The 27,993-nt window shown below is 36.4% G+C and overlaps 1 protein-coding gene and 1 long non-coding RNA gene across 3 annotated transcripts in view; one reads left to right on the forward strand and one right to left on the reverse strand.

Moving 5' to 3' along the window:
- LOC125966881 (cell migration-inducing and hyaluronan-binding protein) overlaps positions 1-27,993 on the reverse strand; it is a 266,570-nt gene that overhangs the window by 63,311 nt on the left and 175,266 nt on the right. The gene's annotated exons all lie outside the window — the stretch shown is intronic.
- On the forward strand, positions 20,945-27,974 carry LOC137840247 (uncharacterized). The gene is made up of 3 exons (XR_011086775.1): positions 20,945-23,404; positions 23,615-25,465; positions 25,784-27,974. It is a non-coding gene; the product is annotated as an uncharacterized lncRNA (long non-coding RNA).

Below are 27,993 nucleotides of genomic sequence, written 5' to 3' on the forward strand. Positions count from 1 at the left end.
TGTGGAAGTGGGGGTGAAGGGGGTGAATATGGTAAGCATAAGGTGAACAAAGTGAATAAAGTTGGAATGGGTTGAATCGGTTGAAAAATGTAGAAATTAGAAGGGAAAAACTAAATTTTGGGAAAATTTGGTGTGAATTTCAAAATTGAAAATTTGGAAATTTTGCTAAGTGGGAAGGTGTGGAATAGGTAGGCAAAAGATGAACAGTTGAAAGTTGGAACGAGTTGAATCGGTGGAAAAATGTAGAAACTAGAAGTGAAAAACTAAATTTTGTGAAATTTTGCAAAATTTTGTGCAAATTTTAAAAGTGAAAACGTGAAATTTTTGAATTTGGCAAGTTTGGGAATGTCCCCAATGTGATTTGAATGTGTTGAAATAAGTGAATTTCAAACTGGAACAACAAAAATGTGAAATGTTGAATCTGCCATTAAGAATGAATGGGGAAAAAAATGCCACAAAATCGTGAATTTTGTGAAAACGGAAAATTTTTCGAACAAAAAAAATGTAAGCAGCCGTGTCATGAATATTTGGAATAAGTGAAAAGTGGAACGGAGTGAATCGGTTGAAGTATGTGGAAGGAGTTAAGCGTCAAAAAAGTGAGCGGAATAAGTAGAATAATAATAATAATAATAATAATAATAAAGGACAGCAATAACAATAGTGTGAAGGTCTTCACCTTCACACTAACTAGAATTTGCAATTCCTGAAGAAATTGCGTGTGAAGGTGAAGAGGTTGAATAAATACTTGGGGAATGCTGCAGAATGATGTTGAAAAGAGTTGAATCGGTTGAAAAATGTAGAAATTACAAGGGAAAAAGGAAATTTGGGAAAATTGGGTGTGAATTTCAAAATTGAAAATTTGGAATTTTGGGTAAGTGGGAAGTTGTGGAATAGGTAGGAAAATGATGAACAGTTGAAAGGTGGAATGGGTTGAATAAGTTGAAAATGTAGAGATTAGAGTAGAAAAACAAAATTGTAGAGAATTTTTGGTAAGTGGGAAGTTGTGGAATAGGAAGGCAAAAGAGGAACAGTTGAAAGTTGGAACGAGTTGAATCGGTTAAAAAATGTAGAAGTTAGAGCAAATCTTGAATCCTAATAGAGAATGAATGGGAATTAAAAGAAAAAAAAATTGCACCAAAAGTTTCTGAAATTTGGAACAAAAGGAAAAAAACGGCTTCAGGAGGTTCACTTTTGGGGTTAAAATGTTGAAATGGGTTTAATCGGGCGAAATTTGCAAAAGTTAGCGCAAATGTAGGTATTTAGGGCACTTAATGTTGAAATATGGTCACTTCCGGTTTGATTTGGGTCACTTCCGGTTTGATTAGAGGCACTTCCGGTCCAGCTGAGGTCACTTCCGGTTTATTTGGGGTCACTTCCGGTTTAAAAAGGTCACTTCCGGTTGAAAAAGGTCACTTCCGGTTTGATTTGGGGTCACTTCCGGTTTACCTGAGGTCACTTCCGGTTCATTTGGGGTCACTTCCGGTTTGATTTGGGTCACTTCCGGTCTATTTAGGTCACTTCCGGTTTGATTAGAGGCACTTCCGGTCTATTTAGGTCACTTCCGGTTTGATTAGAGGCACTTCCGGTCTAGCTGAGGTCACTTCCGGTTTATTTGGGGTCACTTCCGGTTTAAAAAGGTCACTTCCGGTTTGATTTGGGGTCACTTCCGGTTTGATTTGGGGTCACTTCCGGTTTACCTGAGGTCACTTCCGGTTCATTTGGGGTCAATTCCGGTTTGATTTGGGGCACTTCCAGTTCATTCCGGGTTCATTGGGGCACTTCAGGTTCAATCCAAGATGGCCGCCACTCTGGAAGTGGGGGTCAAGCGTTGAATTGTGGAAGTGGGGGTGAAGGGGGTGAATATGGTAAGCATAAGGTGAACAAAGTGAATAAAGTTGGAATGGGTTGAATCGGTTGAAAAATGTAGAAATTAGAAGGGAAAAACTAAATTTTGGGAAAATTTGGTGTGAATTTCAAAATTGAAAATTTGGAAATTTTGCTAAGTGGGAAGGTGTGGAATAGGTAGGCAAAAGATGAACAGTTGAAAGTTGGAACGAGTTGAATCGGTGGAAAAATGTAGAAACTAGAAGTGAAAAACTAAATTTTGTGAAATTTTGCAAAATTTTGTGCAAATTTTAAAAGTGAAAACGTGAAATTTTTGAATTTGGCAAGTTTGGGAATGTCCCCAATGTGATTTGAATGTGTTGAAATAAGTGAATTTCAAACTGGAACAACAAAAATGTGAAATGTTGAATCTGCCATTAAGAATGAATGGGGAAAAAAATGCCACAAAATCGTGAATTTTGTGAAAACGGAAAATTTTTCGAACAAAAAAAATGTAAGCAGCCGTGTCATGAATATTTGGAATAAGTGAAAAGTGGAACGGAGTGAATCGGTTGAAGTATGTGGAAGGAGTTAAGCGTCAAAAAAGTGAGCGGAATAAGTAGAATAATAATAATAATAATAATAATAATAATAATAATAATAAAGGACAGCAATAACAATAGTGTGAAGGTCTTCACCTTCACACTAACTAGAATTTGCAATTCCTGAAGAAATTGCGTGTGAAGGTGAAGAGGTTGAATAAATACTTGGGGAATGTTGCAGAATGATGTTGAAAAGAGTTGAATCGGTTGAAAAATGTAGAAATTACAAGGGAAAAAGGAAATTTGGGAAAATTGGGTGTGAATTTCAAAATTGAAAATTTGGAATTTTGGGTAAGTGGGAAGTTGTGGAATAGGTAGGAAAATGATGAACAGTTGAAAGGTGGAATGGGTTGAATAAGTTGAAAATGTAGAAATTAGAGTAGAAAAACAAAATTGTAGAGAATTTTTGGTAAGTGGGAAGTTGTGGAATAGGAAGGCAAAAGAGGAACAGTTGAAAGTTGGAACGAGTTGAATCGGTTAAAAAATGTAGAAGTTAGAGCAAATCTTGAATCCTAATAGAGAATGAATGGGAATTAAAAGAAAAAAAAATTGCACCAAAAGTTTCTGAAATTTGGAACAAAAGGAAAAAAAAACGGCTTCAGGAGGTTCACTTTTGGGGTTAAAATGTTGAAATGGGTTTAATCGGGCAAAATTTGCAAAAGTTAGCGCAAATGTAGGTAATTAGGGCACTTAATGTTGAAATATGGTCATTTCCGGTTTGATTTGGGTCACTTCCGGTTTGATTAGAGGCACTTCCGGTCTAGCTCAGGTCACTTCCGGTTTATTTGGGGTCACTTCCGGTTTAAAAAGGTCACTTCCGGTTTGATTTGGGGTCACTTCCGGTTTACCTGAGGTCACTTCCGGTTCGATTTGGGGTCAATTCCGGTTTGATTTGGGGCACTTCCAGTTCATTCCGGGTTCATTGGGGCACTTCAGGGTCAATCCAAGATGGCCGCCACTCTGGAAGTGGGGGTCAAGGGTTGAATTGTGGAAGTGGGGGTGAAGGGGGTGAATATGGTAAGCATAAGGTGAACAAAGTGAATAAAGTTGGAATGGGTTGAATCGGTTGAAAAATGTAGAAATTAGAAGGGAAAAACTAAATTTTGGGAAAATTTGGTGTGAATTTCAAAATTGAAAATTTGGAAATTTTGCTAAGTGGGAAGGTGTGGAATAGGTAGGCAAAAGATGAACAGTTGAAAGTTGGAACGAGTTGAATCGGTGGAAAAATGTAGAAACTAGAAGTGAAAAACTAAATTTTGTGAAATTTTGCAAAATTTTGTGCAAATTTTAAAAGTGAAAACGTGAAATTTTTGAATTTGGCAAGTTTGGGAATGTCCCCAATGTGATTTGAATGTGTTGAAATAAGTGAATTTCAAACTGGAACAACAAAAATGTGAAATGTTGAATCTGCCATTAAGAATGAATGGGGAAAAAAATGCCACAAAATCGTGAATTTTGTGAAAACGGAAAATTTCTCGAACAAAAAAAATGTAAGCAGCCGTGTCATGAATATTTGGAATAAGTGAAAAGTGGAACGGAGTGAATCGGTTGAAGTATGTGGAAGGAGTTAAGCGTAAAAAAAGTGAGCGGAATAAGTAGAATAATAATAATAATAATAATAATAATAAAGGACAGCAATAACAATAGTGTGAAGGTCTTCACCTTCACACTAACTAGAATTTGCAATTCCTGAAGAAATTGCGTGTGAAGGTGAAGAGGTTGAATAAATACTTGGGGAATGTTGCAGAATGATGTTGAAAAGAGTTGAATCGGTTGAAAAATGTAGAAATTACAAGGGAAAAAGGAAATTTGGGAAAATTGGGTGTGAGTTACAAAATTGAAAATTTGGAATTTTGGGTAAGTGGGAAGTTGTGGAATAGGTAGGAAAATGATGAACAGTTGAAAGGTCGAATGGGTTGAATAAGTTGAAAAATGTAATAATTAGATTAGAAAAACAAAATTGTAGAGAATTTTTGGTAAGTGGGTAGTTGTGGAATAGGAAGGCAAAAGAAGAACAGTTCAAAGTTGGAACAAGTTGAATCGGTTAAAAAATGTAGAAGTTAGAGCAAATCTTGAATCCTAATAGAGAATGAATGGGAATTAAAAGAAAAAAAATTGCACCAAAATTTTTTGAAATTTGGAACAAAAGGAAAAAAACAGCTTTAGGAGGTTCACTTTTGGGGTTAAAATGTTAAAATGGGTTTAATCGGGCAAAATTTGCAAAAGTTAGCGCAAATGTAGGTATTTAGGGCACTTAATGTTGAAATATGGTCACTTCCGGTTTGATTTGGGTCACTTCCGGTCTATTTGGGTCACTTCCGGTTTGATTAGCGGCACTTCCGGTCTAGCTGAGGTCACTTCCGGTTTATTTGGGGTCACTTCCGGTTGAAAAAGGTCACTTCCGGTTTGATTTGGGGTCACTTCCGGTTTGATTTGGGGTCACTTCCGGTTTACCTGAGGTCACTTCCGGTTCATTTGGGGTCAATTCCGGTTTGATTTGGGGCACTTCCAGTTCATTCCGGGTTCATTGGGGCACTTCAGGGTCAATCCAAGATGGCCGCCACTCTGGAAGTGGGGGTCAAGGGTTGAATTGTGGAAGTGGGGGTGAAGGGGGTGAATATGGTAAGCATAAGGTGAACAAAGTGAATAAAGTTGGAATGGGTTGAATCGGTTGAAAAATGTAGAAATTAGAAGGGAAAAACTAAATTTTGGGAAAATTTGGTGTGAATTTCAAAATTGAAAATTTGGAAATTTTGCTAAGTGGGAAGGTGTGGAATAGGTAGGCAAAAGATTAACAGTTGAAAGTTGGAACGAGTTGAATCGGTGGAAAAATGTAGAAACTAGAAGTGAAAAACTAAATTTTGTGAAATTTTGCAAAATTTTGTGCAAATTTTAAAAGTGAAAACGTGAAATTTTTGAATTTGGCAAGTTTGGCAATGTCCCCAATGTGATTTGAATGTGTTGAAATAAGTGAATTTCAAACTGGAACAACAAAAATGTGAAATGTTGAATCTGCCATTAAGAATGAATGGGGAAAAAAATGCCACAAAATCGTGAATTTTGTGAAAACGGAAAATTTTTCGAACAAAAAAAATGTAAGCAGCCGTGTCATGAATATTTGGAATAAGTGAAAAGTGGAACGGAGTGAATCGGTTGAAGTATGTGGAAGGAGTTAAGCGTCAAAAAAGTGAGCGGAATAAGTAGAATAATAATAATAACTAGAATTTGCAATTCCTGAAGAAATTGCGTGTGAAGGTGAAGAGGTTGAATAAATACTTGGGGAATGCTGCAGAATGATGTTGAAAAGAGTTGAATCGGTTGAAAAATGTAGAAATTACAAGGGAAAAGGAAATTTGGGAAAATTGGGTGTGAATTTCAAAACTGAAATTTTGGAATTTTGGGTAAGTGGGAAGTTGTGGAATAGGTAGGAAAAAGATGAACAGTTGAAAGGTGGAATGGGTTGAATAAGTTGAATGGGTTGAATAAGTTGAAAAAAGTAGAAATTAGAGTAGAAAACCAAAATTGAACAGTTGAAAGTTGGAACGAGTTGAATCGGTTAAAAAATGTAGAAGTTAGAGCAAATCTTGAATCCTAATAAAGAATGAATGGGAATTAAAAGAAAAAAAAATTGCGCCAAAATCTTTTGAAATTTGGAACAAAAGGAAAAAAAACGGCTTCAGGAGGTTCACTTTTGGGGTTAAAATGTAGAAACGGGTTTAATCGGTCAAAATTTGCAAAAGTTAGCGCAAATGTAGGTATTTTGGGCACTTAATGTTGAAATATGGTCACTTCCGGTTTGATTTGGGTCACTTCCGGTCTATTTGGGTCACTTCCGGTTTGATTAGAGGCACTTCCGGTCCAGCTGAGGTCACTTCCGGTTGAAAAAGGTCACTTCCGGTTTGATTTGGGGTCACTTCCTGTTTGATTTGGGGTCACTTCCGGTTTACCTGAGGTCACTTCCGGTTCATTTGGGGTCAATTCCGGTTTGATTTGGGGCACTTCCAGTTCATTCCGGGTTCATTGGGGCACTTCAGGGTCAATCCAAGATGGCCGCCACTCTGGAAGTGGGGGTCAAGGGTTGAATTGTGGAAGTGGGTGTGAAGGGGGTGAATATGGTAAGCATAAGGTGAACAAAGTGAATAAAGTTGGAATGGGTTGAATCGGTTGAAAAATGTAGAAATTAGAAGGGAAAAACTAAATTTTGGGAAAATTTGGTGTGAATTTCAAAATTGAAAATTTGGAAATTTTGCTAAGTGGGAAGGTGTGGAATAGGTAGGCAAAAGATGAACAGTTGAAAGTTGGAACGAGTTGAATCGGTGGAAAAATGTAGAAACTAGAAGTGAAAAACTAAATTTTGTGAAATTTTGCAAAATTTTGTGCAAATTTTAAAAGTGAAAACGTGAAATTTTTGAATTTGGCAAGTTTGGGAATGTCCCCAATGTGATTTGAATGTGTTGAAATAAGTGAATTTCAAACTGGAACAACAAAAATGTGAAATGTTGAATCTGCCATTAAGAATGAATGGGGAAAAAAATGCCACAAAATCGTGAATTTTGTGAAAACGGAAAATTTTTCGAACAAAAAAAATGTAAGCAGCCGTGTCATGAATATTTGGAATAAGTGAAAAGTGGAACGGAGTGAATCGGTTGAAGTATGTGGAAGGAGTTAAGCGTCAAAAAAGTGAGCGGAATAAGTAGAATAATAATAATAACTAGAATTTGCAATTCCTGAAGAAATTGCGTGTGAAGGTGAAGAGGTTGAATAAATACTTGGGGAATGTTGCAGAATGATGTTGAAAAGAGTTGAATCGGTTGAAAAATGTAGAAATTACAAGGGAAAAAGGAAATTTGGGAAAATTGGGTGTGAATTTCAAAATTGAAAATTTGGAATTTTGGGTAAGTGGGAAGTTGTGGAATAGGTAGGAAAATGATGAACAGTTGAAAGGTGGAATGGGTTGAATAAGTTGAAAATGTAGAAATTAGAGTAGAAAAACAAAATTGTAGAGAATTTTTGGTAAGTGGGAAGTTGTGGAATAGGAAGGCAAAAGAGGAACAGTTGAAAGTTGGAACGAGTTGAATCGGTTAAAAAATGTAGAAGTTAGAGCAAATCTTGAATCCTAATAGAGAATGAATGGGAATTAAAAGAAAAAAAAATGCACCAAAAGTTTCTGAAATTTGGAACAAAAGGAAAGAAACGGCTTCAGGAGGTTCACTTTTGGGGTTAAAATGTTGAAATGGGTTTAATCGGGCAAAATTTGCAAAAGTTAGCGCAAATGTAGGTAATTAGGGCACTTAATGTTGAAATATGGTCATTTCCGGTTTGATTTGGGTCACTTCCGGTTTGATTAGAGGCACTTCCGGTCTAGCTCAGGTCACTTCCGGTTTATTTGGGGTCACTTCCGGTTTAAAAAGGTCACTTCCGGTTGAAAAAGGTCACTTCCGGTTTGATTTGGGGTCACTTCCGGTTTGATTTGGGGTCACTTCCGGTTTACCTGAGGTCACTTCCGGTTCATTTGGGGTCAATTCCGGTTTGATTTGGGGCACTTCCAGTTCATTCCGGGTTCATTGGGGCACTTCAGGGTCAATCCAAGATGGCCGCCACTCTGGAAGTGGGGGTCAAGGGTTGAATTGTGGAAGTGGGGGTGAAGGGGGTGAATATGGTAAGCATAAGGTGAACAAAGTGAATAAAGTTGGAATGGGTTGAATCGGTTGAAAAATGTAGAAATTAGAAGGGAAAAAACTAAATTTTGGGAAAATTTGGTGTGAATTTCAAAATTGAAAATTTGGAAATTTTGCTAAGTGGGAAGGTGTGGAATAGGTAGGCAAAAGATGAACAGTTGAAAGTTGGAACGAGTTGAATCGGTGGAAAAATGTAGAAACTAGAAGTGAAAAACTAAATTTTGTGAAATTTTGCAAAATTTTGTGCAAATTTTAAAAGTGAAAACGTGAAATTTTTGAATTTGGCAGGTTTGGGAATGTCCCCAATGTGATTTGAATGTGTTGAAATAAGTGAATTTCAAACTGGAACAACAAAAATGTGAAATGTTGAATCTGCCATTAAGAATGAATGGGGAAAAAAATGCCACAAAATCGTGAATTTTGTGAAAACGGAAAATTTTTCGAACAAAAAAAATGTAAGCAGCCGTGTCATGAATATTTGGAATAAGTGAAAAGTGGAACGGAGTGAATCGGTTGAAGTATGTGGAAGGAGTTAAGCGTCAAAAAAGTGAGCGGAATAAGTAGAATAATAATAATAATAATAATAATAATAATAAAGGACAGCAATAACAATAGTGTGAAGGTCTTCACCTTCACACTAATAATAACTAGAATTTGCAATTCCTGAAGAAATTGCGTGTGAAGGTGAAGAGGTTGAATAAATACTTGGGGAATGCTGCAGAATGATGTTGAAAAGAGTTGAATCGGTTGAAAAATGTAGAAATTACAAGGGAAAAGGAAATGTGGGAAAATTGGGTGTGAATTTCAAAACTGAAATTTTGGAATTTTGGATAAGTGGGAAGTTGTGGAATAGGTAGGAAAATGATGAACAGTTGAAAGGTGGAATGGGTTGAATAAGTTGAATGGGTTGAATAAGTTGAAAAAAGTAGAAATTAGAGTAGAAAACCAAAATTGAACAGTTGAAAGTTGGAACGAGTTGAATCGTTTAAAAAATGTAGAAGTTAGAGCAAATCTTGAATCCTAATAAAGAATGAATGGGAATTAAAAGAAAAAAAAATGCGCCAAAATCTTTTGAAATTTGGAACAAAAGGAAAAAAAACGGCTTCAGGAGGTTCACTTTTGGGGTTAAAATGTAGAAACGGGTTTAATCGGTCAAAATTTGCAAAAGTTAGCGCAAATGTAGGTATTTTGGGCACTTAATTTTGAAATATGGTCACTTCCGGTTTGATTTTGGTCACTTCCGGTCTATTTGGGTCACTTCCGGTTTGATTTTGGTCACTTCCGGTCTAGCTGAGGTCACTTCCGGTTTATTTGGGGTCACTTCCGGTTTAAAAAGGTCACTTCCGGTTTAAAAAGGTCACTTCCGGTTTGATTTGGGGTCACTTCCGGTTTACCTGAGGTCACTTCCGGTTCATTTGGGGTCAATTCCGGTTTGATTTGGGGCACTTCCAGTTCATTCCGGGTTCATTGGGGCACTTCAGGGTCAATCCAAGATGGCCGCCACTCTGGAAGTGGGGGTCAAGGGTTGAATTGTGGAAGTGGGGGTGAAGGGGGTGAATATGGTAAGCATAAGGTGAACAAAGTGAATAAAGTTGGAATGGGTTGAATCGGTTGAAAAATGTAGAAATTAGAAGGGAAAAACTAAATTTTGGGAAAATTTGGTGTGAATTTCAAAATTGAAAATTTGGAAATTTTGCTAAGTGGGAAGGTGTGGAATAGGTAGGCAAAAGATGAACAGTTGAAAGTTGGAACGAGTTGAATCGGTGGAAAAATGTAGAAACTAGAAGTGAAAAACTAAATTTTGTGAAATTTTGCAAAATTTTGTGCAAATTTTAAAAGTGAAAACGTGAAATTTTTGAATTTGGCAAGTTTGGGAATGTCCCCAATGTGATTTGAATGTGTTGAAATAAGTGAATTTCAAACTGGATCAACAAAAATGTGAAATGTTGAATCTGCCATTAAGAATGAATGGGGAAAAAAATGCCACAAAATCGTGAATTTTGTGAAAACGGAAAATTTTTCGAACAAAAAAAATGTAAGCAGCCGTGTCATGAATATTTGGAATAAGTGAAAAGTGGAACGGAGTGAATCGGTTGAAGTATGTGGAAGGAGTTAAGCGTCAAAAAAGTGAGCGGAATAAGTAGAATAATAATAACTAGAATTTGCAATTCCTGAAGAAATTGCGTGTGAAGGTGAAGAGGTTGAATAAATACTTGGGGAATGTTGCAGAATGATGTTGAAAAGAGTTGAATCGGTTGAAAAATGTAGAAATTACAAGGGAAAAATGAAATTTGGGAAAATTGGGTGTGAGTAACAAAATTGAAAATTTGGAATTTTGGGTAAGTGGGAAGTTGTGGAATAGGTAGGAAAATGATGAACAGTTGAAAGGTCGAATGGGTTGAATAAGTTGAAAAATGTAGAAATTAGATTAGAAAAACAAAATTGTAGAGAATTTTTGGTAAGTGGGTAGTTGTGGAATAGGAAGGCAAAAGAAGAACAGTTCAAAGTTGGAAACAGTTGAATCGGTTAAAAAATGTAGAAGTTAGAGCAAATCTTGAATCCTAATAGAGAATGAATGGGAATTAAAAGAAAAAAAATTGCACCAAAATTTTTTGAAATTTGGAACAAAAGGAAAAAAACAGCTTTAGGAGGTTCACTTTTGGGGTTAAAATGTTGAAATGGGTTTAATCGGGCAAAATTTGCAAAAGTTAGCGCAAATGTAGGTATTTAGGGCACTTAATGTTGAAATATGGTCACTTCCGGTTTGATTTGGGTCACTTCCGGTCTATTTGGGTCACTTCCGGTTTGATTAGAGGCACTTCCGGTCTAGCTGAGGTCACTTCCGGTTTATTTTGGGTCACTTCCGGTTTAAAAAGGTCACTTCCGGTTTGATTTGGGGTCACTTCCGGTTTGATTTGGGGTCACTTCCGGTTTACCTGAGGTCACTTCCGGTTCATTTGGGGTCAATTCCGGTTTGATTTGGGGCACTTCCAGTTCATTCCGGGTTCATTGGGGCACTTCAGGGTCAATCCAAGATGGCCGCCACTCTGGAAGTGGGGGTCAAGGGTTGAATTGTGGAAGTGGGGGTGAAGGGGGTGAATATGGTAAGCATAAGGTGAACAAAGTGAATAAAGTTGGAATGGGTTGAATCGGTTGAAAAATGTAGAAATTAGAAGGGAAAAACTAAATTTTGGGAAAATTTGGTGTGAATTTCAAAATTGAAAATTTGGAAATTTTGCTAAGTGGGAAGGTGTGGAATAGGTAGGCAAAAGATGAACAGTTGAAAGTTGGAACGAGTTGAATCGGTGGAAAAATGTAGAAACTAGAAGTGAAAAACTAAATTTTGTGAAATTTTGCAAAATTTTGTGCAAATTTTAAAAGTGAAAACGTGAAATTTTTGAATTTGGCAAGTTTGGGAATGTCCCCAATGTGATTTGAATGTGTTGAAATAAGTGAATTTCAAACTGGAACAACAAAAATGTGAAATGTTGAATCTGCCATTAAGAATGAATGGGGAAAAAAATGCCACAAAATCGTGAATTTTGTGAAAACGGAAAATTTTTCGAACAAAAAAAATGTAAGCAGCCGTGTCATGAATATTTGGAATAAGTGAAAAGTGGAACGGAGTGAATCGGTTGAAGTATGTGGAAGGAGTTAAGCGTCAAAAAAGTGAGCGGAATAAGTAGAATAATAATAATAATAATAACTAGAAGTGAAAAACGAAATTTTGTGAAATTTTGCAAAATTTTGTGCAAATTTTAAAAGTGAAAACGTGAAATTTTTGAATTTGGCAAGTTTGGGAATGTCCCCAATGTGATTTGAATGTGTTGAAATAAGTGAATTTCAAACTGGAACAACAAAAATGTGAAATGTTGAATCTGCCATTAAGAATGAATGGGGAGAAAAATGCCACAAAATCGTGAATTTTGTGAAAACGGAAAATTTTTCGAACAAAAAAAATGTAAGCAGCCGTGTCATGAATATTTGGAATAAGTGAAAAGTGGAACGGAGTGAATCGGTTGAAGTATGTGGAAGGAGTTAAGCGTCAAAAAAGTGAGCGGAATAAGTAGAATAATAATAACTAGAATTTGCAATTCCTGAAGAAATTGCGTGTGAAGGTGAAGAGGTTGAATAAATACTTGGGGAATGTTGCAGAATGATGTTGAAAAGAGTTGAATCGGTTGAAAAATGTAGAAATTACAAGGGAAAAAGGAAATTTGGGAAAATTGGGTGTGAATTTCAAAATTGAAAATTTGGAATTTTGGGTAAGTGGGAAGTTGTGGAATAGGTAGGAAAATGATGAACAGTTGAAAGGTGGAATGGGTTGAATAAGTTGAAAATGTAGAAATTAGAGTAGAAAAACAAAATTGTAGAGAATTTTTGGTAAGTGGGAAGTTGTGGAATAGGAAGGCAAAAGAGGAACAGTTGAAAGTTGGAACGAGTTGAATCGGTTAAAAAATGTAGAAGTTAGAGCAAATCTTGAATCCTAATAGAGAATGAATGGGAATTAAAAGAAAAAAAAATGCACCAAAAGTTTCTGAAATTTGGAACAAAAGGAAAGAAACGGCTTCAGGAGGTTCACTTTTGGGGTTAAAATGTTGAAATGGGTTTAATCGGGCAAAATTTGCAAAAGTTAGCGCAAATGTAGGTAATTAGGGCACTTAATGTTGAAATATGGTCATCTCCGGTTTGATTTGGGTCACTTCCGGTTTGATTAGAGGCACTTCCGGTCTAGCTCAGGTCACTTCCGGTTTATTTGGGGTCACTTCCGGTTTAAAAAGGTCACTTCCGGTTGAAAAAGGTCACTTCCGGTTTGATTTGGGGTCACTTCCGGTTTGATTTGGGGTCACTTCCGGTTTACCTGAGGTCACTTCCGGTTCATTTGGGGTCAATTCCGGTTTGATTTGGGGCACTTCCAGTTCATTCCGGGTTCATTGGGGCACTTCAGGGTCAATCCAAGATGGCCGCCACTCTGGAAGTGGGGGTCAAGGGTTGAATTGTGGAAGTGGGGGTGAAGGGGGTGAATATGGTAAGCATAAGGTGAACAAAGTGAATAAAGTTGGAATGGGTTGAATCGGTTGAAAAATGTAGAAATTAGAAGGGAAAAACTAAATTTTGGGAAAATTTGGTGTGAATTTCAAAATTGAAAATTTGGAAATTTTGCTAAGTGGGAAGGTGTGGAATAGGTAGGCAAAAGATGAACAGTTGAAAGTTGGAACGAGTTGAATCGGTGGAAAAATGTAGAAACTAGAAGTGAAAAACTAAATTTTGTGAAATTTTGCAAAATTTTGTGCAAATTTTAAAAGTGAAAACGTGAAATTTTTGAATTTGGCAAGTTTGGGAATGTCCCCAATGTGATTTGAATGTGTTGAAATAAGTGAATTTCAAACTGGAACAACAAAAATGTGAAATGTTGAATCTGCCATTAAGAATGAATGGGGAAAAAAATGCCACAAAATCGTGAATTTTGTGAAAACGGAAAATTTTTCGAACAAAAAAAATGTAAGCAGCCGTGTCATGAATATTTGGAATAAGTGAAAAGTGGAACGGAGTGAATCGGTTGAAGTATGTGGAAGGAGTTAAGCGTCAAAAAAGTGAGCGGAATAAGTAGAATAATAATAATAATAACTAGAATTTGCAATTCCTGAAGAAATTGCGTGTGAAGGTGAAGAGGTTGAATAAATACTTGGGGAATGCTGCAGAATGATGTTGAAAAGAGTTGAATCGGTTGAAAAATGTAGAAATTACAAGGGAAAAAGGAAATTTGGGAAAATTGGGTGTGAATTTCAAAATTGAAAATTTGCGAATTTTGGGTAAGTGGGAAGTTGTGGAATAGGTAGGAAAATGATGAACAGTTGAAAGGTGGAATGGGTTGAATAAGTTGAAAATGTAGAAATTAGAGTAGAAAAACAAAATTGTAGAGAATTTTTGGTAAGTGTGAAGTTGTGGAATAGGAAGGCAAAAGAGGAACAGTTGAAAGTTGGAACGAGTTGAATCGGTTAAAAAATGTAGAAGTTAGAGCAAATCTTGAATCCTAATAGAGAATGAATGGGAATTAAAAGAAAAAAAATTGCGCCAAAATTTTTTGAAATTTGGAACAAAAGGAAAAAAAACGGCTTCAGGAAGTTCACTTTTGGGGTTAAAATGTTGAAATGGGTTTAATCGGGCAAAATTTGCAAAAGTTAGCGCAAATGTAGGTATTTAGGGCACTTAATGTTGGAATATGGTCACTTCCGGTTTGATTTGGTCACTTCCGGTCTATTTGGGTCACTTCCGGTTTGATTAGAGGCACTTCCGGTCTAGCTGAGGTCACTTCCGGTTTATTTGGGGTCACTTCCGGTTTAAAAAGGTAACTTCCGGTTTGATTTGGGGTCACTTCCGGTTTGATTTGGGGTAACTTCCGGTTTACCTGAGGTCACTTCCGGTTCATTTGGGGTCAATTCCGGTTTGATTTGGGGCACTTCCAGTTCATTCCGGGTTCATTGGGGCACTTCAGGGTCAATCCAAGATGGCCGCCACTCTGGAAGTGGGGGTCAAGGGTTGAATTGTGGAAGTGGGGGTGAAGGGGGTGAATATGGTAAGCATAAGGTGAACAAAGTGAATAAAGTTGGAATGGGTTGAATCGGTTGAAAAATGTAGAAATTAGAAGGGAAAAACTAAATTTTGGGAAAATTTGGTGTGAATTTCAAAATTGAAAATTTGGAAATTTTGCTAAGTGGGAAGGTGTGGAATAGGTAGGCAAAAGATGAACAGTTGAAAGTTGGAACGAGTTGAATCGGTGGAAAAATGTAGAAACTAGAAGTGAAAAACTAAATTTTGTGAAATTTTGCAAAATTTTGTGCAAATTTTAAAAGTGAAAACGTGAAATTTTTGAATTTGGCAAGTTTGGGAATGTCCCCAATGTGATTTGAATGTGTTGAAATAAGTGAATTTCAAACTGGAACAACAAAAATGTGAAATGTTGAATCTGCCATTAAGAATGAATGGGGAAAAAAATGCCACAAAATCGTGAATTTTGTGAAAACGGAAAATTTTTCGAACAAAAAAAATGTAAGCAGCCGTGTCATGAATATTTGGAATAAGTGAAAAGTGGAACGGAGTGAATCGGTTGAAGTATGTGGAAGGAGTTAAGCGTCAAAAAAGTGAGCGGAATAAGTAGAATAATAATAATAATAATAATAATAATAATAAAGGACAGCAATAACAATAGTGTGAAGGTCTTCACCTTCACACTAATAATAATAATAAAGGACAGCAATAACAATAGTGTGAAGGTCTTCACCTTCACACTAACTAGAATTTGCAATTCCTGAAGAAATTGCGTGTGAAGGTGAAGAGGTTGAATAAATACTTGGGGAATGTTGCAGAATGATGTTGAAAAGAGTTGAATCGGTTGAAAAATGTAGAAATTACAAGGGAAAAAGGAAATTTGGGAAAATTGGGTGTGAGTTACAAAATTGAAAATTTGGAATTTTGGGTAAGTGGGAAGTTGTGGAATAGGTAGGAAAATGATGAACAGTTGAAAGGTCGAATGGGTTGAATAAGTTGAAAAATGTAGAAATTAGATTAGAAAAACAAAATTGTAGAGAATTTTTGGTAAGTGGGTAGTTGTGGAATAGGAAGGCAAAAGAAGAACAGTTCAAAGTTGGAACAAGTTGAATCGGTTAAAAAATGTAGAAGTTAGAGCAAATCTTGAATCCTAATAGAGAATGAATGGGAATTAAAAGAAAAAAAATTGCACCAAAATTTTTTGAAATTTGGAACAAAAGGAAAAAAACAGCTTTAGGAGGTTCACTTTTGGGGTTAAAATGTTGAAATGGGTTTAATCGGGCAAAATTTGCAAAAGTTAGCGCAAATGTAGGTATTTAGGGCACTTAATGTTGAAATATGGTCACTTCCGGTTTGATTTGGGTCACTTCCGGTCTATTTGGGTCACTTCCGGTTTGATTAGAGGCACTTCCGGTCTAGCTGAGGTCACTTCCGGTTTATTTGGGGTCACTTCCGGTTTAAAAAAGTCACTTCCGGTTTGATTTGGGGTCACTTCCGGTTTGATTTGGGGGTCACTTCCGGTTTACCTGAGGTCACTTCCGGTTCATTTGGGGTCAATTCCGGTTTGATTTGGGGCACTTCCAGTTCATTCCGGGTTCATTGGGGCACTTCAGGGTCAATCCAAGATGGCCGCCACTCTGGAAGTGGGGGTCAAGGGTTGAATTGTGGAAGTGGGGGTGAAGGGGGTGAATATGGTAAGCATAAGGTGAACAAAGTGAATAAAGTTGGAATGGGTTGAATCGGTTGAAAAATGTAGAAATTAGAAGGGAAAAACTAAATTTTGGGAAAATTTGGTGTGAATTTCAAAATTGAAAATTTGGAAATTTTGCTAAGTGGGAAGGTGTGGAATAGGTAGGCAAAAGATGAACAGTTGAAAGTTGGAACGAGTTGAATCGGTGGAAAAATGTAGAAACTAGAAGTGAAAAACTAAATTTTGTGAAATTTTGCAAAATTTTGTGCAAATTTTAAAAGTGAAAACGTGAAATTTTTGAATTTGGCAAGTTTGGGAATGTCCCCAATGTGATTTGAATGTGTTGAAATAAGTGAATTTCAAACTGGAACAACAAAAATGTGAAATGTTGAATCTGCCATTAAGAATGAATGGGGAAAAAATGCCACAAAATCGTGAATTTTGTGAAAACGGAAAATTTTTCGAACAAAAAAAATGTAAGCAGCCGTGTCATGAATATTTGGAATAAGTGAAAAGTGGAACGGAGTGAATCGGTTGAAGTATGTGGAAGGAGTTAAGCGTCAAAAAAGTGAGCGGAATAAGTAGAATAATAATAATAATAATAATAATAATAATAAAGGACAGCAATAACAATAGTGTGAAGGTCTTCACCTTCACACTAATAATAATAATAAAGGACAGCAATAACAATAGTGTGAAGGTCTTCACCTTCACACTAACTAGAATTTGCAATTCCTGAAGAAATTGCGTGTGAAGGTGAAGAGGTTGAATAAATACTTGGGGAATGTTGCAGAATGATGTTGAAAAGAGTTGAATCGGTTGAAAAATGTAGAAATTACAAGGGAAAAAGGAAATTTGGGAAAATTGGGTGTGAGTTACAAAATTGAAAATTTGGAATTTTGGGTAAGTGGGAAGTTGTGGAATAGGTAGGAAAATGATGAACAGTTGAAAGGTCGAATGGGTTGAATAAGTTGAAAAATGTAGAAATTAGATTAGAAAAACAAAATTGTAGAGAATTTTTGGTAAGTGGGTAGTTGTGGAATAGGAAGGCAAAAGAAGAACAGTTCAAAGTTGGAACAAGTTGAATCGGTTAAAAAATGTAGAAGTTAGAGCAAATCTTGAATCCTAATAGAGAATGAATGGGAATTAAAAGAAAAAAAATTGCACCAAAATTTTTTGAAATTTGGAACAAAAGGAAAAAAACAGCTTTAGGAGGTTCACTTTTGGGGTTAAAATGTTGAAATGGGTTTAATCGGGCAAAATTTGCAAAAGTTAGCGCAAATGTAGGTATTTAGGGCACTTAATGTTGAAATATGGTCACTTCCGGTTTGATTTGGGTCACTTCCGGTCTATTTGGGTCACTTCCGGTTTGATTAGAGGCACTTCCGGTCTAGCTGAGGTCACTTCCGGTTTATTTGGGGTCACTTCCGGTTTAAAAAAGTCACTTCCGGTTTGATTTGGGGTCACTTCCGGTTTGATTTGGGGGTCACTTCCGGTTTACCTGAGGTCACTTCCGGTTCATTTGGGGTCAATTCCGGTTTGATTTGGGGCACTTCCAGTTCATTCCGGGTTCATTGGGGCACTTCAGGGTCAATCCAAGATGGCCGCCACTCTGGAAGTGGGGGTCAAGGGTTGAATTGTGGAAGTGGGGGTGAAGGGGGTGAATATGGTAAGCATAAGGTGAACAAAGTGAATAAAGTTGGAATGGGTTGAATCGGTTGAAAAATGTAGAAATTAGAAGGGAAAAACTAAATTTTGGGAAAATTTGGTGTGAATTTCAAAATTGAAAATTTGGAAATTTTGCTAAGTGGGAAGGTGTGGAATAGGTAGGCAAAAGATGAACAGTTGAAAGTTGGAACGAGTTGAATCGGTGGAAAAATGTAGAAACTAGAAGTGAAAAACTAAATTTTGTGAAATTTTGCAAAATTTTGTGCAAATTTTAAAAGTGAAAACGTGAAATTTTTGAATTTGGCAAGTTTGGGAATGTCCCCAATGTGATTTGAATGTGTTGAAATAAGTGAATTTCAAACTGGAACAACAAAAATGTGAAATGTTGAATCTGCCATTAAGAATGAATGGGGAAAAAATGCCACAAAATCGTGAATTTTGTGAAAACGGAAAATTTTTCGAACAAAAAAAATGTAAGCAGCCGTGTCATGAATATTTGGAATAAGTGAAAAGTGGAACGGAGTGAATCGGTTGAAGTATGTGGAAGGAGTTAAGCGTCAAAAAAGTGAGCGGAATAAGTAGAATAATAATAACTAGAATTTGCAATTCCTGAAGAAATTGCGTGTGAAGGTGAAGAGGTTGAATAAATACTTGGGGAATGCTGCAGAATGATGTTGAAAAGAGTTGAATCGGTTGAAAAATGTAGAAATTACAAGGGAAAAGGAAATTTGGGAAAATTGGGTGTGAATTTCAAAACTGAAAATTTGGAATTTTGGGTAAGTGGGAAGTTGTGGAATAGGTAGGAAAATGATGAACAGTTGAAAGGTGGAATGGGTTGAATAAGTTGAATGGGTTGAATAAGTTGAAAAAAGTAGAAATTAGAGTAGAAAACCAAAATTGAACAGTTGAAAGTTGGAACGAGTTGAATCGGTTAAAAAATGTAGAAGTTAGAGCAAATCTTGAATCCTAATAAAGAATGAATGGGAATTAAAAGAAAAAAAAATGCATCAAAAGTTTCTGAAATTTGGAACAAAAGGAAAAAAACGGCTTCAGGAGGTTCACTTTTGGGGTTAAAATGTTGAAATGGGTTTAATCGGGCAAAATTTGCAAAAGTTAGCGCAAATGTAGGTATTTAGGGCACTTAATGTTGAAATATGGTCATTTCCGGTTTGATTTGGGTCACTTCCGGTTTGATTAGAGGCACTTCCGGTCTAGCTGAGGTCACTTCCGGTTTATTTGGGGTCACTTCCGGTTTAAAAAGGTCACTTCCGGTTTAAAAAGGTCACTTCCGGTTTGATTTGGGGTCACTTCCGGTTTACCTGAGGTCACTTCCGGTTCATTTGGGTCACTTCCGGTCTCTTTAGGTCACTTCCGGTTTGATTAGAGGCACTTCCGGTCTATTTAGGTCACTTCCGGTTTGATTAGAGGCACTTCCGGTCTAGCTGAGGTCACTTCCGGTTTATTTGGGGTCACTTCCGGTTTAAAAAGGTCACTTCCGGTTTGATTTGGGGTCACTTCCGGTTTGATTTGGGGTCACTTCCGGTTTACCTGAGGTCACTTCCGGTTCATTTGGGGTCAATTCCGGTTTGATTTGGGGCACTTCCAGTTCATTCCGGGTTCATTGGGGCACTTCAGGGTCAATCCAAGATGGCCGCCACTCTGGAAGTGGGGGTCAAGGGTTGAATTGTGGAAGTGGGGGTGAAGGGGGTGAATATGGTAAGCATAAGGTGAACAAAGTGAATAAAGTTGGAATGGGTTGAATCGGTTGAAAAATGTAGAAATTAGAAGGGAAAAACTAAATTTTGGGAAAATTTGGTGTGAATTTCAAAATTGAAAATTTGGAAATTTTGCTAAGTGGGAAGGTGTGGAATAGGTAGGCAAAAGATGAACAGTTGAAAGTTGGAACGAGTTGAATCGGTGGAAAAATGTAGAAACTAGAAGTGAAAAACTAAATTTTGTGAAATTTTGCAAAATTTTGTGCAAATTTTAAAAGTGAAAACGTGAAATTTTTGAATTTGGCAAGTTTGGGAATGTCCCCAATGTGATTTGAATGTGTTGAAATAAGTGAATTTCAAACTGGAACAACAAAAATGTGAAATGTTGAATCTGCCATTAAGAATGAATGGGGAAAAAAATGCCACAAAATCGTGAATTTTGTGAAAACGGAAAATTTTTCGAACAAAAAAAATGTAAGCAGCCGTGTCATGAATATTTGGAATAAGTGAAAAGTGGAACGGAGTGAATCGGTTGAAGTATGTGGAAGGAGTTAAGCGTCAAAAAAGTGAGCGGAATAAGTAGAATAATAATAATAATAACTAGAATTTGCAATTCCTGAAGAAATTGCGTGTGAAGGTGAAGAGGTTGAATAAATACTTGGGGAATGTTGCAGAATGATGTTGAAAAGAGTTGAATCGGTTGAAAAATGTAGAAATTACAAGGGAAAAAGGAAATTTGGGAAAATTGGGTGTGAATTTCAAAATTGAAAATTTGGAATTTTGGGTAAGTGGGAAGTTGTGGAATAGGTAGGAAAATGATGAACAGTTGAAAGGTGGAATGGGTTGAATAAGTTGAAAATGTAGAAATTAGAGTAGAAAAACAAAATTGTAGAGAATTTTTGGTAAGTGGGAAGTTGTGGAATAGGAAGGCAAAAGAGGAACAGTTGAAAGTTGGAACGAGTTGAATCGGTTAAAAAATGTAGAAGTTAGAGCAAATCTTGAATCCTAATAGAAAATGAATGGGAATTAAAAGAAAAAAAAATTGCACCAAAAGTTTCTGAAATTTGGAACAAAAGGAAAGAAACGGCTTCAGGAGGTTCACTTTTGGGGTTAAAATGTTGAAATGGGTTTAATCGGGCAAAATTTGCTAAAGTTAGCGCTAATGTAGGTATTTAGGGCACTTAATGTTGAAATATGGTCATTTCCGGTTTGATTTGGGTCACTTCCGGTTTGATTAGAGGCACTTCCGGTCTAGCTGAGGTCACTTCCGGTTTATTTGGGGTCACTTCCGGTTTAAAAAGGTCACTTCCGGTTTGATTTGGGGTCACTTCCGGTTTGATTTGGGGTCACTTCCGGTTTACCTGAGGTCACTTCCGGTTCATTTGGGGTCAATTCCGGTTTGATTTGGGGCACTTCCAGTTCATTCCGGGTTCATTGGGGCACTTCAGGGTCAATCCAAGATGGCCGCCACTCTGGAAGTGGGGGTCAAGGGTTGAATTGTGGAAGTGGGGGTGAAGGGGGTGAATATGGTAAGCATAAGGTGAACAAAGTGAATAAAGTTGGAATGGGTTGAATCGGTTGAAAAATGTAGAAATTAGAAGGGAAAAACTAAATTTTGGGAAAATTTGGTGTGAATTTCAAAATATAAAATTTGGAAATTTTGCTAAGTGGGAAGGTGTGGAATAGGTAGGCAAAAGATGAACAGTTGAAAGTTGGAACGAGTTGAATCGGTGGAAAAATGTAGAAAATAGAAGTGAAAAACTAAATTTTGTGAAATTTTGCAAAATTTTGTGCAAATTTTAAAAGTGAAAACGTGAAATTTTTGAATTTGGCAAGTTTGGGAATGTCCCCAATGTGATTTGAATGTGTTGAAATAAGTGAATTTCAAACTGGAACAACAAAAATGTGAAATGTTGAATCTGCCATTAAGAATGAATGGGGAAAAAATGCCACAAAATCGTGAATTTTGTGAAAACGGAAAATTTTTCGAACAAAAAAAATGTAAGCAGCCGTGTCATGAATATTTGGAATAAGTGAAAAGTGGAACGGAGTGAATCGGTTGAAGTATGTGGAAGGAGTTAAGCGTCAAAAAAGTGAGCGGAATAAGTAGAATAATAATAATAACTAGAATTTGCAATTCCTGAAGAAATTGCGTGTGAAGGTGAAGAGGTTGAATAAATACTTGGGGAATGTTGCAGAATGATGTTGAAAAGAGTTGAATCGGTTGAAAAATGTAGAAATTACAAGGGAAAAAGGAAATTTGGGAAAATTGGGTGTGAATTTCAAAATTGAAAATTTGGAATTTTGGGTAAGTGGGAAGTTGTGGAATAGGTAGGAAAATGATGAACAGTTGAAAGGTGGAATGGGTTGAATAAGTTGAAAATGTAGAAATTAGAGTAGAAAAACAAAATTGTAGAGAATTTTTGGTAAGTGGGAAGTTGTGGAATAGGAAGGCAAAAGAGGAACAGTTGAAAGTTGGAACGAGTTGAATCGGTTAAAAAATGTAGAAGTTAGAGCAAATCTTGAATCCTAATAGAGAATGAATGGGAATTAAAAGAAAAAAAAATTGCACCAAAAGTTTCTGAAATTTGGAACAAAAGGAAAAAAACGGCTTCAGGAGGTTCACTTTTGGGGTTAAAATGTTGAAATGGGTTTAATCGGGCAAAATTTGCAAAAGTTAGCGCAAATGTAGGTAATTAGGGCACTTAATGTTGAAATATGGTCATTTCCGGTTTGATTTGGGTCACTTCCGGTTTGATTAGAGGCACTTCCGGTCTAGCTCAGGTCACTTCCGGTTTATTTGGGGTCACTTCCGGTTTAAAAAGGTCACTTCCGGTTTGATTTGGTGTCACTTCCGGTTTACCTGAGGTCACTTCCGGTTCGATTTGGGGTCAATTCCGGTTTGATTTGGGGCACTTCCAGTTCATTCCGGGTTCATTGGGGCACTTCAGGGTCAATCCAAGATGGCCGCCACTCTGGAAGTGGGGGTCAAGGGTTGAATTGTGGAAGTGGGGGTGAAGGGGGTGAATATGGTAAGCATAAGGTGAACAAAGTGAATAAAGTTGGAATGGGTTGAATCGGTTGAAAAATGTAGAAATTAGAAGGGAAAAACTAAATTTTGGGAAAATTTGGTGTGAATTTCAAAATTGAAAATTTGGAAATTTTGCTAAGTGGGAAGGTGTGGAATAGGTAGGCAAAAGATGAACAGTTGAAAGTTGGAACGAGTTGAATCGGTGGAAAAATGTAGAAACTAGAAGTGAAAAACTAAATTTTGTGAAATTTTGCAAAATTTTGTGCAAATTTTAAAAGTGAAAACGTGAAATTTTTGAATTTGGCAAGTTTGGGAATGTCCCCAATGTGATTTGAATGTGTTGAAATAAGTGAATTTCAAACTGGAACAACAAAAATGTGAAATGTTGAATCTGCCATTAAGAATGAATGGGGAAAAAAATGCCACAAAATCGTGAATTTTGTGAAAACGGAAAATTTTTCGAACAAAAAAAATGTAAGCAGCCGTGTCATGAATATTTGGAATAAGTGAAAAGTGGAACGGAGTGAATCGGTTGAAGTATGTGGAAGGAGTTAAGCGTCAAAAAAGTGAGCGGAATAAGTAGAATAATAATAATAATAATAATAATAATAATAATAATAAAGGACAGCAATAACAATAGTGTGAAGGTCTTCACCTTCACACTAATAAAGGACAGCAATAACAATAGTGTGAAGGTCTTCACCTTCACACTAATAATAAAGGACAGCAATAACAATAGTGTGAAGGTCTTCACCTTCACACTAATAATAAAGGACAGCAATAACAATAGTGTGAAGGTCTTCACCTTCACACTAATAATAATAATAATAAAGGACAGCAATAACAATAGTGTGAAGGTCTTCACCTTCACACTAATAATAACTAGAATTTGCAATTCCTGAAGAAATTGCGTGTGAAGGTGAAGAGGTTGAATAAATACTTGGGGAATGTTGCAGAATGATGTTGAAAAGAGTTGAATCGGTTGAAAAATGTAGAAATTACAAGGGAAAAAGGAAATTTGGGAAAATTGGGTGTGAATTTCAAAATTGAAAATTTGGAATTTTGGGTAAGTGGGAAGTTGTGGAATAGGTAGGAAAATGATGAACAGTTGAAAGGTGGAATGGGTTGAATAAGTTGAAAATGTAGAAATTAGAGTAGAAAAACAAAATTGTAGAGAATTTTTGGTAAGTGGGAAGTTGTGGAATAGGAAGGCAAAAGAGGAACAGTTGAAAGTTGGAACGAGTTGAATCGGTTAAAAAATGTAGAAGTTAGAGCAAATCTTGAATCCTAATAGAGAATGAATGGGAATTAAAAGAAAAAAAAATTGCACCAAAAGTTTCTGAAATTTGGAACAAAAGGAAAGAAACGGCTTCAGGAGGTTCACTTTTGGGGTTAAAATGTTGAAATGGGTTTAATCGGGCAAAATTTGCAAAAGTTAGCGCAAATGTAGGTATTTAGGGCACTTAATGTTGAAATATGGTCATTTCCGGTTTGATTTGGGTCACTTCCGGTTTGATTAGAGGCACTTCCGGTCTATTTAGGTCACTTCCGGTTTGATTAGAGGCACTTCCGGTCTAGCTGAGGTCACTTCCGGTTTATTTGGGGTCACTTCCGGTTGAAAAAGGTCACTTCCGGTTTGATTTGGGGTCACTTCCGGTTTGATTTGGGGTCACTTCCGGTTTACCTGAGGTCACTTCCGGTTCATTTGGGGTCAATTCCGGTTTGATTTGGGGCACTTCCAGTTCATTCCGGGTTCATTGGGGCACTTCAGGGTCAATCCAAGATGGCCGCCACTCTGGAAGTGGGGGTCAAGGGTTGAATTGTGGAAGTGGGGGTGAAGGGGGTGAATATGGTAAGCATAAGGTGAACAAAGTGAATAAAGTTGGAATGGGTTGAATCGGTTGAAAAATGTAGAAATTAGAAGGGAAAAACTAAATTTGGGGAAAATTTGGTGTGAATTTCAAAATTGAAAATTTGGAAATTTTGCTAAGTGGGAAGGTGTGGAATAGGTAGGCAAAAGATGAACAGTTGAAAGTTGGAACGAGTTGAATCGGTGGAAAAATGTAGAAACTAGAAGTGAAAAACTAAATTTTGTGAAATTTTGCAAAATTTTGTGCAAATTTTAAAAGTGAAAACGTGAAATTTTTGAATTTGGCAAGTTTGGGAATGTCCCCAATGTGATTTGAATGTGTTGAAATAAGTGAATTTCAAACTGGAACAACAAAAATGTGAAATGTTGAATCTGCCATTAAGAATGAATGGGGAAAAAAATGCCACAAAATCGTGAATTTTGTGAAAACGGAAAATTTTTCGAACAAAAAAAATGTAAGCAGCCGTGTCATGAATATTTGGAATAAGTGAAAAGTGGAACGGAGTGAATCGGTTGAAGTATGTGGAAGGAGTTAAGCGTCAAAAAAGTGAGCGGAATAAGTAGAATAATAATAATAATAATAATAATAATAATAATAATAATAAAGGACAGCAATAACAATAGTGTGAAGGTCTTCACCTTCACACTAATAATAAAGGACAGCAATAACAATAGTGTGAAGGTCTTCACCTTCACACTAATAATAATAAAGGACAGCAATAACAATAGTGTGAAGGTCTTCACCTTCACACTAATAATAATAAAGGACAGCAATAACAATAGTGTGAAGGTCTTCACCTTCACACTAATAAAGGACAGCAATAACAATAGTGTGAAGGTCTTCACCTTCACACTAATAATAAAGGACAGCAATAACAATAGTGTGAAGGTCTTCACCTTCACACTAATAATAATAAAGGACAGCAATAACAATAGTGTGAAGGTCTTCACCTTCACACTAATAATCGAGAATGGTGTAGAATAACATATGTGTGAAGGCCATCGCCTTCACACAATAATCAAGAATGGTGTAGAATAACATATGTGTGAAGGCCATCGCCTTCACACAATAATAATAAAGGACAGCAATAACAATAGTGTGAAGGTCTTCACCTTCACACTAATAATAAAGGACAGCAATAACAATAGTGTGAAGGTCTTCACCTTCACACTAATAATAATAATAGAGAATGGTGTAGAATAACATATGTGTGAAGGCCATCGCCTTCACACAATAATAATAATAGAGAATGGTGTAGAATAACATATGTGTGAAGGCCATCGCCTTCACACAATAATAGAGAATGGTGTAGAATAACATATGTGTGAAGGCCATCGCCTTCACACAATAATCGAGAATGGTGTAGAATAACATATGTGTGAAGGCCATCGCCTTCACACAATAAAGGACAGCAATAACAATAGTGTGAAGGTCTTCACCTTCACACTAATAATAATAGAGAATGGTGTAGAATAACATATGTGTGAAGGCCATCGCCTTCACACAATAATAATAATAGAGAATGGTGTAGAATAACATATGTGTGAAGGCCATCGCCTTCACACAATAATAATAATAGAGAATGGTGTAGAATAACATATGTGTGAAGGCCATCGCCTTCACACAATAATAATAATAGAGAATGGTGTAGAATAACATATGTGTGAAGGCCATCGCCTTCACACAATAATAATAATAATAGAGAATGGTGTAGAATAACATATGTGTGAAGGCCATCGCCTTCACACAATAATAATAGAGAATGGTGTAGAATAACATATGTGTGAAGGCCATCGCCTTCACACAATAAAGGACAGCAATAACAATAGTTTGAAGGTCTTCACCTTCACACTAATAATAAAGGACAGCAATAACAATAGTGTGAAGGTCTTCACCTTCACACTAATAATAAAGGACAGCAATAACAATAGTGTGAAGGTCTTCACCTTCACACTAATAAAGGACAGCAATAACAATAGTGTGAAGGTCTTCACCTTCACACTAATAAAGGACAGCAATAACAATAGTGTGAAGGTCTTCACCTTCACACTAATAAAGGACAGCAATAACAATAGTGTGAAGGTCTTCACCTTCACACTAATAAAGGACAGCAATAACAATAGTGTGAAGGTCTTCACCTTCACACTAATAATAGAGAATGGTGTAGAATAACATATGCGTGAAGGCCATCGCCTTCACACAATAATAGAGAATGGTGTAGAATAACATATGTGTGAAGGCCATCGCCTTCACACAATAATAATAATAATAATAGAGAATGGTGTAGAATAACATATGTGTGAAGGCCATCGCCTTCACACAATAATAATAATAATAGAGAATGGTGTAGAATAACATATGTGTGAAGGCCATCGCCTTCACACAATAATAATAATAGAGAATAGTGTAGAATAACATATGTGTGAAGGCCATCGCCTTCACACAATAATAATAGAGAATGTTGTAGAATAACATATGTGTGAAGGCCATCGCCTTCACACAATAATAATAATAATAATAGAGAATGGTGTAGAATAACATATGTGTGAAGGCCATCGCCTTCACACAATAATAATAATAATAATAATAGAGAATGGTGTAGAATAACATATGTGTGAAGGCCATCGCCTTCACACAATAATAATAATAGAGAATGGTGTAGAATAACATATGTGTGAAGGCCATCGCCTTCACACAATAATAGAGAATGGTGTAGAATAACATATGTGTGAAGGACATCGCCTTCACACAATAATAAAGGACAGCAATAACAATAGTGTGAAGGTCTTCACCTTCACACTAATAATAATAATAATAATAATAGAGAATGGTGTAGAATAACATATGTGTGAAGGCCATCGCCTTCACACAATAATAGAGAATGGTGTAGAATAACATATGTGTGAAGGCCATCGCCTTCACACAATAATAATAATAATAGAGAATGGTGTAGAATAACATATGTGTGAAGGCCATCACCTTCACACAATAATAATAAAGGACAGCAATAACAATAGTGTGAAGGTCTTCACCTTCACACTAATAATAAAGGACAGCAATAACAATAGTGTGAAGGTCTTCACCTTCACACTAATAATAATAATAATAATAGAGTATGGTGTAGAATAACATATGTGTGAAGGCCATCGCCTTCACACAATAATAATAATAGAGAATGGTGTAGAATAACATATGTGTGAAGGCCATCGCCTTCACACAATAATAATAGAGAACGGTGTAGAATGACATATGTGTGAAGGCCATCGCCTTCACACAATAACAACGTGTGAAGGCTTCGCCTTCACACAATATAATAATAATAAAGTAGAATAACAATGTGTGAAGGCTTCGCCTTCACACAATAA

Source organism: Syngnathus scovelli, chromosome 4 (genome assembly GCF_024217435.2).
Source record: "Syngnathus scovelli strain Florida chromosome 4, RoL_Ssco_1.2, whole genome shotgun sequence".
Lineage (NCBI taxonomy): Eukaryota > Metazoa > Chordata > Actinopteri > Syngnathiformes > Syngnathidae > Syngnathus > Syngnathus scovelli.